We start from the raw sequence: 10,092 nt of genomic DNA on the forward strand, positions 1-10,092 counted from the left end.
TAAACTTGCCGCTGTCACACGAGGAAATAGCAATTATGATCAACTTACTTTCGTCACAGCAGTGAGATGGCATCAAGTTTTTATTGTCTTTGTGTACATTTTGAAGATTTCTGTGTCCACTAATGTTACTTTTTATTATAATGAATGCTTCATTGCTCACTCTTCTTAAGTACATTAACCTTTCCAGTTTTCATACTCTATACTCCAGAGTGAATCAATATATCCCAATTAGCCTCATTAAAAAAAAATTCCTGGGGGAAGTGCACCCTCACCCTTAGATAAGTACGGCTACGCCTCGCATGCATGCCTTTGGCATATGATTGTATATATATATATATCGTGGAAGACGAACCCTAACTTTAAAAAGACAATTTTAAGAAAAAAAATTTTTAATTCAGCAACCAACATCTTCATGCAGCCCTAACGTTTTTTCAACCTACTGAGTAAATACAGTCAAATACGTCATATTCTTCACAGTATATCGACAACATTAGTTAAACTGAATGTTCTATGCTGTTGAAAATCCTGGTAACTGTTAATTAATGATATTACAATCTGTATGAGAGGCTGTTTTGAGTAGACCCTAGGCTAACATCTTGCTAAGTTAACCCATCACTTTGACAATCTGTATGAGAGGCTGTTTTGAGTAGACCCTAGACTAACATCTTGCTAAGTTAACCCATCACTTTGACAATCTGTATGAGAGGCTGTTTTGAGTAGACCCTAGACTAACATCTTGCTAAGTTAACCCATCACTTTGTCTTGGAAGACGCATAGTGATTCTTCAAGGTATTTTTAAAGAAAGAAAATGCGTCTTACAAGGCGTAAAATAGGGTATATATACTCTTGGTAATTAATCAACCTTGGTATATCTCATACTGTTGTTATTAAATATAGATAAAACATAGTAAATACTTTTGGTTGAAAAGAAACTCGATAATTGTAGTGCTTTTTGGAAGATGCACATTAATTTTTCAGAGACGTTTAGGTTATCGTTTTTGTTTCCTCAATTGTTCGTGTTCATTATTTTCAAACTTCGTGATTTCTATAATATTATTAATATATATAATTATTAGTATTATTTATTATATGTCTAAAGTGTGTGTGCTATAAGATGCTGTTTGTTTATTCTGTGTATTAATTTTTCAGTTCGAGTCTTTGATGGAACTTGCAAAAGAGAGAAAGAAAGAACGAATATTCAGTGGTTTGTTGACATTTAACTATTCAAGCACTTAAGTGAAAGTGATGTAAGTTGAGAATTTATTCTCACCACGCGGTATGCAAATATTATAATAAATTAATATTATCTTCTGATCAAATGAAGCTATTTACATAGATCAGAATAAAAGTGTATACTTAGTAACAAACATAGCTAACTAAATATAACGTTGAGACTGTATTGATTAAAATTATTTCAATTTATTGTTTCAGTAGTTAGCTACTCTCGCTGTTAACGATATTTTTGGGAGTAAACCCAATCATATCTTACGATACTCGGCTAGCTTAGGTTAGTCCTAAGTTTATATAATAAGCTAATAAAGTAGATGTATCAACTATGATAGTTTGTGTGTTTTTTTTATTGTAGCAAATCCACATCGGGCTATCTGCTGAGTTCACCGAGGGGAATCTAACCCACATTTTTAGCGTTGTAAATCCGTAGGCTTATCGCTGTACCAGAAAGGGACTCTTTTATTGTTAACGCTGTGTGTTCATAACATGGTAAAAGTTATACTTGGCTTGGTTAGCTTAGTAGATTTCAGGTTAGTTTTAAATCAGTTAACTAAACTAAAAATATGAAATAATTAATAATCTCCAAATAATGATATAATAAGAATTATCAAAATTAAACATTAAATTTAGTAAAAAAATATTCTTAATAAAACTAATCTTATAGAAAGAATAGTAATAATGAACTTGCAACTGCTGGAAAATAAATACCACTAGATGTCCTTAAATTTTTTAAACCTGAAAGAGCTGACCATTATGAAAACAATGTCTTCACTCCCAGAGCACGTGCGAAACTTATGTCATTATTGGTTATTCTGTTATGAAATAGCCGAATAAAAGTTACGCTCTCCAGTTATCACCTGCTCTGTTAGTTGTAATAAAATAATTACTGTCTACATTTTACGCTGTAACTGACGTGTAACGTGAAATAATCCCGGAAGAAGAAAAGGAAACTTAGTCAAAATAAACCTAGCCAGATTCCTTGAGAAGCCCGCCATTGGTAAAACTACCTACATGTCTTGAGCCACGTATGCGATAACATACTGAAAACCTTTTCGAACTTTAATAGCGCAGGGTACTAGTTGAAAACAGATAAGTATTATATTGCACAAAGGATTGTGAAATTGTGAGGTGAATGAAAAAAAAACACTTGTAAATTTGTATGTATTATGTTGGATAGATAAATAATTATGTTTCTCACTTTCCAGGAGGGTAGGCGCCCCTTGCCCCCCTGCGAACGCTCGCGTATGTGCCTTCATATAGTATATATAATAAGATGTAAGAAGGTGCGCACTAATAATACGATACAAGAAAACAAAGCGACAAAATCACAAAGAAGACAAAGTACTTAGAGGGCTTAATGCAACATAACTCATGATGTTGTATTATACTACACACTTGTTGCAAGAACACGAAAGAATAGCTGAAGGTCAAACAAATGGTAGTCGCTATATTGTAGCGATTCTTTATCATTTTAAATAATTAATTAAAAATAACGTATAGGCAATAATTTTGAAGAGGCCGTGGTATTTTCAGTAAAATCCTTAAGTCCATAATTGGTCCCAAAATAATTATTAAATTTCTCGCAGAATTGGAAGAATTTGTGTTGCAAATTCCTTGGGAAGAATTCTCGTTTGTGAGGAGTTGAAGCGAGTTTATCAGCACTGTCTTTGAAATATTATAATTTTGAACAAATTATGAATTATCCAATTATCCAACTGTGAATCATAAACATTGTAACGTTTTTTTTATTTGTTTTTCTGGAATATTTATACTCGAAAATGGGACGTTTATAGCTTCAAAGCTTTATTTTAAAACCTTTTTCAGTACCATTAATAAAGGTCTATTTCTTTGGTGTTCAGTGTAGTTTGGTGTTCGAAATAATTTAGGCGTTACATAATTGGATTTTACGGAATACAAAACAAGTATTATAAAACTGTATTGCATTGTCTTTGTATGTAACAATATTTATTGCAATAACATTTGAATTTGTGCATCATTATTTCCTTAGGCAGACTTAAGAACCTTCATCGTAACTGAAAAAATAACTTTAAATGTTTATCAAGTAACACGTGTTGTATAAATAACAACAGTATCATAGTTGCATCATCTGTTTAGATTCGACACATCATGCTATCTCGGTTCTCTCTCAGTTACTGATGTAACAGAGAAAAGTTTGTGAGAGTTACTATAACTCATTTAAAGCTGAAAAAAAACAAACAAACAAACGAAACACCCATGGAGTTTTGCAGTTATAAGCAATAGCTCCCGGTTACGTCATAAAAATTCAAAAACTGGACTGTTTTATTACTACAGGAAGATGACATACATCGAAAATAAAAACTTATATTTCAATATAAATTATTCTCACACGGTTAAAACTTCCAGAAGTAGAGTAATCTATATATGATAAATCTCAACAGACAGTTTCATAGAAAGACGATATGAAAAGAAAATTAAGGTAATTTTTCCTTTAAAGTCGGTTTTGCTGATGAGTCATCTTTTTAAAAAAATGCGATTTATTTCTTCGTAACTTTAGTTTTCTCTGGTACGTTTTGTCATGACATCTGCACAGCTTTAATAAAGGCCATTCTCGAGAAACTGTTAAACAACTAAGAAGGTTCTGTTTTAAGTATAACGTGAAACAGAAGCTTATTAAACAGTTATCTCAGTTGAACATAAACAGATGTCCGTAAAATAGGACAACTACGAAGTTGAATTGGAACATTTCTCTGGTGTAAATAGTGGAAAAGAGTTTTGGATAAAAATTTGTGATGTAGGCATCTCAGGTTTTATTATCCTGTTCATATATGTAATTGATCATTTCACGTATCACTCCTGGTGATTCAATTGTACGAATCTGTTTTATTTCTTATTTCTGTCTTAGCTTCATTCTATTTTATTAAGAGCAGCTAACTACGTATCCGCAACAGGCTACCGGCAGTGAATGGTACTTTTGGATCATGTTGAACGTTACGAACCGCATGAACATTCATATCTGCCTTTAACATTTAGATACACATATAATTCTTTTCACATTTGAGGCTTACGAATAGAGATTAAATCGGACAGATAGTATAACCCTCCCCATTCCATAGCTGTGTCCTATTTCCGCAAATAACTCTCTCGCTAAAGCTTATTTTGTTCTATTCATATTCTAGTTTGTACCTTGATATCTATTTGTTTTCTGTATGTAATGTCTTTATTTTTGGTAATGCTATCTGACTAGATGATTCAGTTCATTTAAATATATATATATATACTTATTTATATCTTACAAACACTTTACTATATATATTTTTCTTTCCAGGTCTCAATCAATGTTTCTGCTACAGTATTAATACAATGTTCATTACTTTAGAAACGTGGTAAATAATTTCTTCTATCACAATTAGAAAATTCAGATTTATTTATTAGGTGTTTTAAACGGAACTTAACGCAAAGTAAATCACCCTCGTCATTCTTTTCACCAGACTTCTATATTCAGTTAAATATATGTACAGTTATTATAACGTGTGTTTCTTCTTTTGTTATGTCTGTTAGTCTGAAGATAACTGTATGTTATGGAGTTTGCATGTGTGGTTTAATAACTTTCAAACACGGTATTCCAAACACAGAGCAGCGGACCCGATACTCTTTTGTGATTTTTTTTTCATAGCCAAGCTAAGTGTTAACATAAATCGCTATTTGTTATTCTCTATTTAATCGAAACTATTCATCAACGTAATTGTACCTTTGTATTCTGAAAATAGAGCTTAAAATATCGTTATCTGGACATACTCAATACAAAAATATTTGTGATCTTTAAAACATTTATTCTTATCAGCTTGTTTAGTTGGATGGAAGGCGTATTTTTCACGTGTTATATTCACCCAGGTTTTAATACATTCTTTTTCCTACAGTATGGTTTTGCGAATTTATAGTTATTAGCTTTATGAAAAGAGTTCTTTATTTTATAAACTTCAATGTCACAGACGATCAAATTAATCTTATGGGAGCTCAAAATTTTTCGTGAAATTCCATAGAATGTAATTTTTTATCAGGATATTTCTCCATTTTTAATCAGCTTATATAATATATTGTTTTTGGTTTTTCTTGTTGTCTTTAGATAAATTTTTAGAATGCTTATTGGAATTGTATAAGTTAAGGCATTCAAAACACAGTGTTACATTTCAACCTCATTATATCTTTGTTACTGCAAGAATCACTTTGACTATTTGGTCATTTAAGGACATTTTTAATTCACCACAACTATTTGTTTCCTTGTCCGTTTTGAATGTCGCGCATAGCTTACTTGTTTGTTTTGTTTTTGAATTTCACGTTCAGCTACTCAAGGGCTATCTGCACTAGCCGTTCCTAATTTAGCAGTGTAAGACTAGAGGAAAGGCAACTAGTCATCACCACCCACCGCTAACTCTTGGGCTACTCTTTTACCAGTGAATAGTGGGATTGACCGTCACATTATAACACTCCCACGGCAGACAGGGTGAGCATATTTGGTGCGACAGCGATTCAAACCCGCGACCCTCAGATTACGAGTCCAACGCCTTAACCCACCTGGCAATACCCAGCCTCGCGCATAGCTACACGATGACTATCTGCACGAGACGTTTCTAATTTAGCAGTGTAAAATTAGAGGGAAAGTAGCTGGCCATCACCATTCACCGCAAACTTTTGGGCTATTCTTTTATCAACGAGTAGTGGAATTGAGCGTATCATTATAATGCCCCCACGACCGAAAGGGCGAATATGTATGGCGTGAAGGTGATTAACCACAAATAAGGAACAACATTCATGATTTTGATCCGATGAAAATTACTGAAAATGTATTTTAATGTTACTATACATGCTGCCAAATACAAAGAATTCTGCCGTTGTTTGTTTATAGCGCAAAGCTACACAATGGGCTACCTACACTCTCCAAGGAATCGAACCCGAAGTTCAAAACTCTCTGCTAACTCGCTTAGGAACAGAAAACAGAAACATTTTTAAAAATAATTTTTTTCCTGATAAAGATAGTAACCTAAAAAAATGGTTTGATTTTATGACGAGCATTAATAAATTTGATAAAAATTTTTAAACTTTGTCTCTCTAGGTTTCGCTAGGGAATATTTTGTTTGTTTAGAATAAAGCAAAAGCTACACAATGGGCTATCCGTATTCTGTCCACCAGTATCGAAACCCGGTTCTAGTGGTGTGAGTCTGCATAGATATCGCTGTGCCACTTGGGGGCCTAGGGAATGTACCTACTCCATTGGTTACTATTTTTACAAGCACCAGTTTACAGATGAAAAATAATATATATATATATTTATTTTCACCTAAGAGATGTAAAAACAGTTTGTTTTGAAATAACTAATAAAGAAAAACCTTTTTCTGATGATGAATGATTTATTTTGCAGCTGGAAAACATTGTTCTATATTCTTCACAAAACTGGACGTTACACTTGTTTGTTTATCGTGTACTTTATACACACACAGTACAGCACGTTTTAGAAACTTTCAGTAGAAAGCAAAATGACTTGTTACAATTAAGCGCTTATCCAAATGAATATGCAGTCACTTCGAGTAATGAAAATTTTGTTGTTTGCAGCAGTTCGTTCTGAACCTTTGATGAAAAAAATGTTAGGATGTCGATTGCGTCACTTTCTGATGAAAGGGAATGCCAGCCAGTGATGTCAATCTGAAAGGAATTCTTAACAGGATACATCGCCCTTCAAGCGATGGTGACAGTTTCTAAATAAAGGAGTTGTTGACAGAAAATATCGCCTTTTAGTCAGTAGTGTCGACTTTTTAATAAAGGGTTGACAGATGACACGTCACCTTTCAGCCGATGGTGCCAATTTTTGCATAAAGGGATTGTTGACAGAAAATTTCGGGTTTTAGTCAGTAGTGTCAATCTTTTAGTAAATGATTGACAAAAGACGTCACCTTTCAACCGATGGTGCCAATTTTTGCATAAAGGTATTTTTGACAGGAAATATCGCGTCTTAGTCAGTAGTGTCAATCTTTTAATAAAGAGTTGGCAAATGACACGTTACCTTTAAGCCGATGGTGCCAATGTTTGCATAAAGGGATTGTCAACAGGCATCACCTTTCAGTCAGTGATGCCAACGTTTGAGTAAAGGAACTGTTGACAAGAAACATCGTCTTTCAGTGGATGGTGTCAATCATTATGTTGGGCTGTTGATAGAAAATGTCTTTTAATCAGTAGTGTCAATTTTCGAATAAAGGATTGACATGAACCATCGTCTTTCAGCCGGTGATGCCAGTCTTTAAATAACACAACTGTTGACAACAAACATTGTATTTCATTCGATAGCCCCAATCATTGATGTAGGATTGCTGACAAAAACGTCATTTTGCAGCTGGTTTAATGATTTATTAAAAGAGTCATCAATACTAGACACTTATACCAAACCATTATACTGGATAAAAGGTCAGTGAACCAGCACGCTATTTTACCTTTATTCAGTATATTTCTTAAATAAAGGCTTATTCATACGATTGCCGTATAGTATCGTGAAATTATATTTAAATAATATATATAATATTGATAGATAAATTATTTCGACTTAAACGACCTGTATCATGCCATTTTGATATTATGTTAAAACACGGGGAACAGTTCTAAGTTAAGTACTTAGAGACATTGTTAATGTATTTTAGATATCGTGACATATGTGTGTATATATAATGTTTTTTTTTATTCTAAAAATACGTAATTTAAGGTAAATAATGAAGTAAAAAGTTTCACATATAATAATTTCGAATATGATACCAGTAAAAGTAATACAAGTTTAAGACGTCATTAGTTTCAAATTCGTAATTAGAAACTAAGTTTTAATAGAGAAAAGAAATACTTGAAAAAAGTTGTAGTTACAATGTGCTAAAACGTATAATAAATATCCAAATCTGCTAATGCTATGCTGAAACGTATATATGTAGCTTTTCGTCTTGTATTATATGAACTATTGAAGTTATTCATCAATAAAACTGAATAATATTTGATTAAGTTTTTTTTTTCAGATCTATTAACCTTACAACAATAATTACTAGTTTAATATAATTCATTCAACCATTTTGTGTTTAATACGTTACAGAGGCCTACGTTATTTCGACTTGTCTTTCTTTTCACTCTGAAATCTTAAGGCTTATCTGAATGCTTCAGCTCTATACTCGAGCAAAGTATTTACAACGTTGTTTTTGTGTTATTAAACATAAATATCTGAACTATTTGACAATGACTCTTACAACAACTATAAGCTACAACAAAAAAAAGACAATAAATAATTCTTCTCCGATTTTTCCTTTTATTGTAATGGGTCATTAAATGTTAATAATAATAAAAAACGTAATTCCAATTTTTCTAAATAATGAACTGATTGTTAACTTTGTAATTTTTACTACGTCATTCTGTTGTGTACTTCTATATTTTAGTCAATAAAATATTTGTTAACATTGTCCGCTGTTTCATATTATTCTCCCGATTCGTTCTTTGTCACCACTTTGATCTAATTTCTGTCGCTTTTTCTTCTAGCATACATTTCTGTAACTCGTTGTGTGTTTATACGTTCGAAGGATACCGTTTTTCTTTGCTTTATGATGCCCATGAATTATACATCTATATCAAGCTTTCTTGTCATTTATTTTTATGTCTACCTATGATGTTCTTCTAAGACTTCGACACATCCACGTTTCAAACGCTTCCGAATTTTTCTCTGTGCTTTCATTGACTGTCCAAGTTCCATATAATAGGTGATTATGAATCTCATGTCATATTATTATTAGTTACAAAGTAAAATTTACATTCTTAACGATCGCAATGTGTACTGTTTAAATGTTTAACTGTTAAATTAAGGTAATAACAATTTTTATTTCTGTTTTGTTTATATAAAGAGGAACTACGAACATGGCATTCTTTGTATCTGTCTCGTGTACAGTCACACTGTACAGAGTTTTACATCTATAATCTACTTCAGTAGCGTTTAATGGACATTGTATGTCATTGGTTCACCATGCTTCACTTCCTAGTAGAGAAGCCTGTGTTGGCTATTGCACACTTGATAAAAGCGTACTCGGAGATATGTGCCACACCCATATTTTCCTTCTCTTAAAACCATCTAGTGCTAACTTAGTTCAGGTGACATAACCTTAACTCTATGTTACTGGTCTTTTGATGACCTGACTTGGTAGAAGTCAAGCATATCAGATCTTTCTGTTCAACGTGACCAATGAACAGGAATTAACTCGAAAGTTTTGAATTTCCAATTTCTGTTTGGTATCTCTTCAGAAATCTTAACGTACCTTTCATGTAAAAGTTTTTTTTAATTATACATTAGTCTGCTATTACCCATTGTGACCTTATTAACTCGCTCCCAGTAAGACATCTTCTTTACAAATGTTTAGTCAGTTGTTTCACGGTTAAATCGTAAGTCTAAATTGGTGGCATTCCTCAATTCATTAAATAAATAACGTGTTTACACCTTGACCTTCCACTTTGGAACCTAACATCTTGTCAACTTTGACACTTTTCCGTATCACTCTTTAGGCCACTTTTACCGCACTTAGTGTAATTGTAAGTCGGGCTAGCATCTAATATGTGTAATTAATAAGACACAAAATGTATTGAACTGTATTTTGTGTTAATTTGTACGTCTAGCACTCAAAAGCTACAACAGTGAGAGATGTGTATCTAAATTAAATCTACTAATTTTGCAACTTTTGTTTGTTTGTTTTTAATTTCGCGCAAAGCTACTCGAGGGCTATCTGCTCTAGCCGTCCCTAATTTAGCAGTGTAAGACTAGAGGGAAGGCAGCTAGTCATCACCACCTACCGCCAACTCTTGGGCTACTCTTTTACCAAC

At 32.8% G+C, this 10,092-nt stretch overlaps 1 long non-coding RNA gene across 2 annotated transcripts in view; it reads left to right on the forward strand.

Annotated features, from left to right (window-relative positions):
- The window catches only part of LOC143228566 (uncharacterized), a 106,208-nt gene extending 97,662 nt beyond the window's left edge, over positions 1-8,546 (forward strand). The window contains exons 3-4 of one of the 2 annotated variants that reach the window (XR_013015352.1): positions 1,150-1,247; positions 6,820-8,546. This is a non-coding gene — a long non-coding RNA (uncharacterized LOC143228566). Of the gene's footprint in view, positions 1-1,149; positions 1,755-6,819 lie in introns of those variants that run through there. The other variant, XR_013015351.1, reaches the window with a different exon arrangement.
- The last annotated feature ends 1,546 nt before the right edge of the window (positions 8,547-10,092 follow it).

The sequence above is a fragment of the Tachypleus tridentatus genome, chromosome 1, assembly GCF_004210375.1.
Source record: "Tachypleus tridentatus isolate NWPU-2018 chromosome 1, ASM421037v1, whole genome shotgun sequence".
Lineage (NCBI taxonomy): Eukaryota > Metazoa > Arthropoda > Merostomata > Xiphosura > Limulidae > Tachypleus > Tachypleus tridentatus.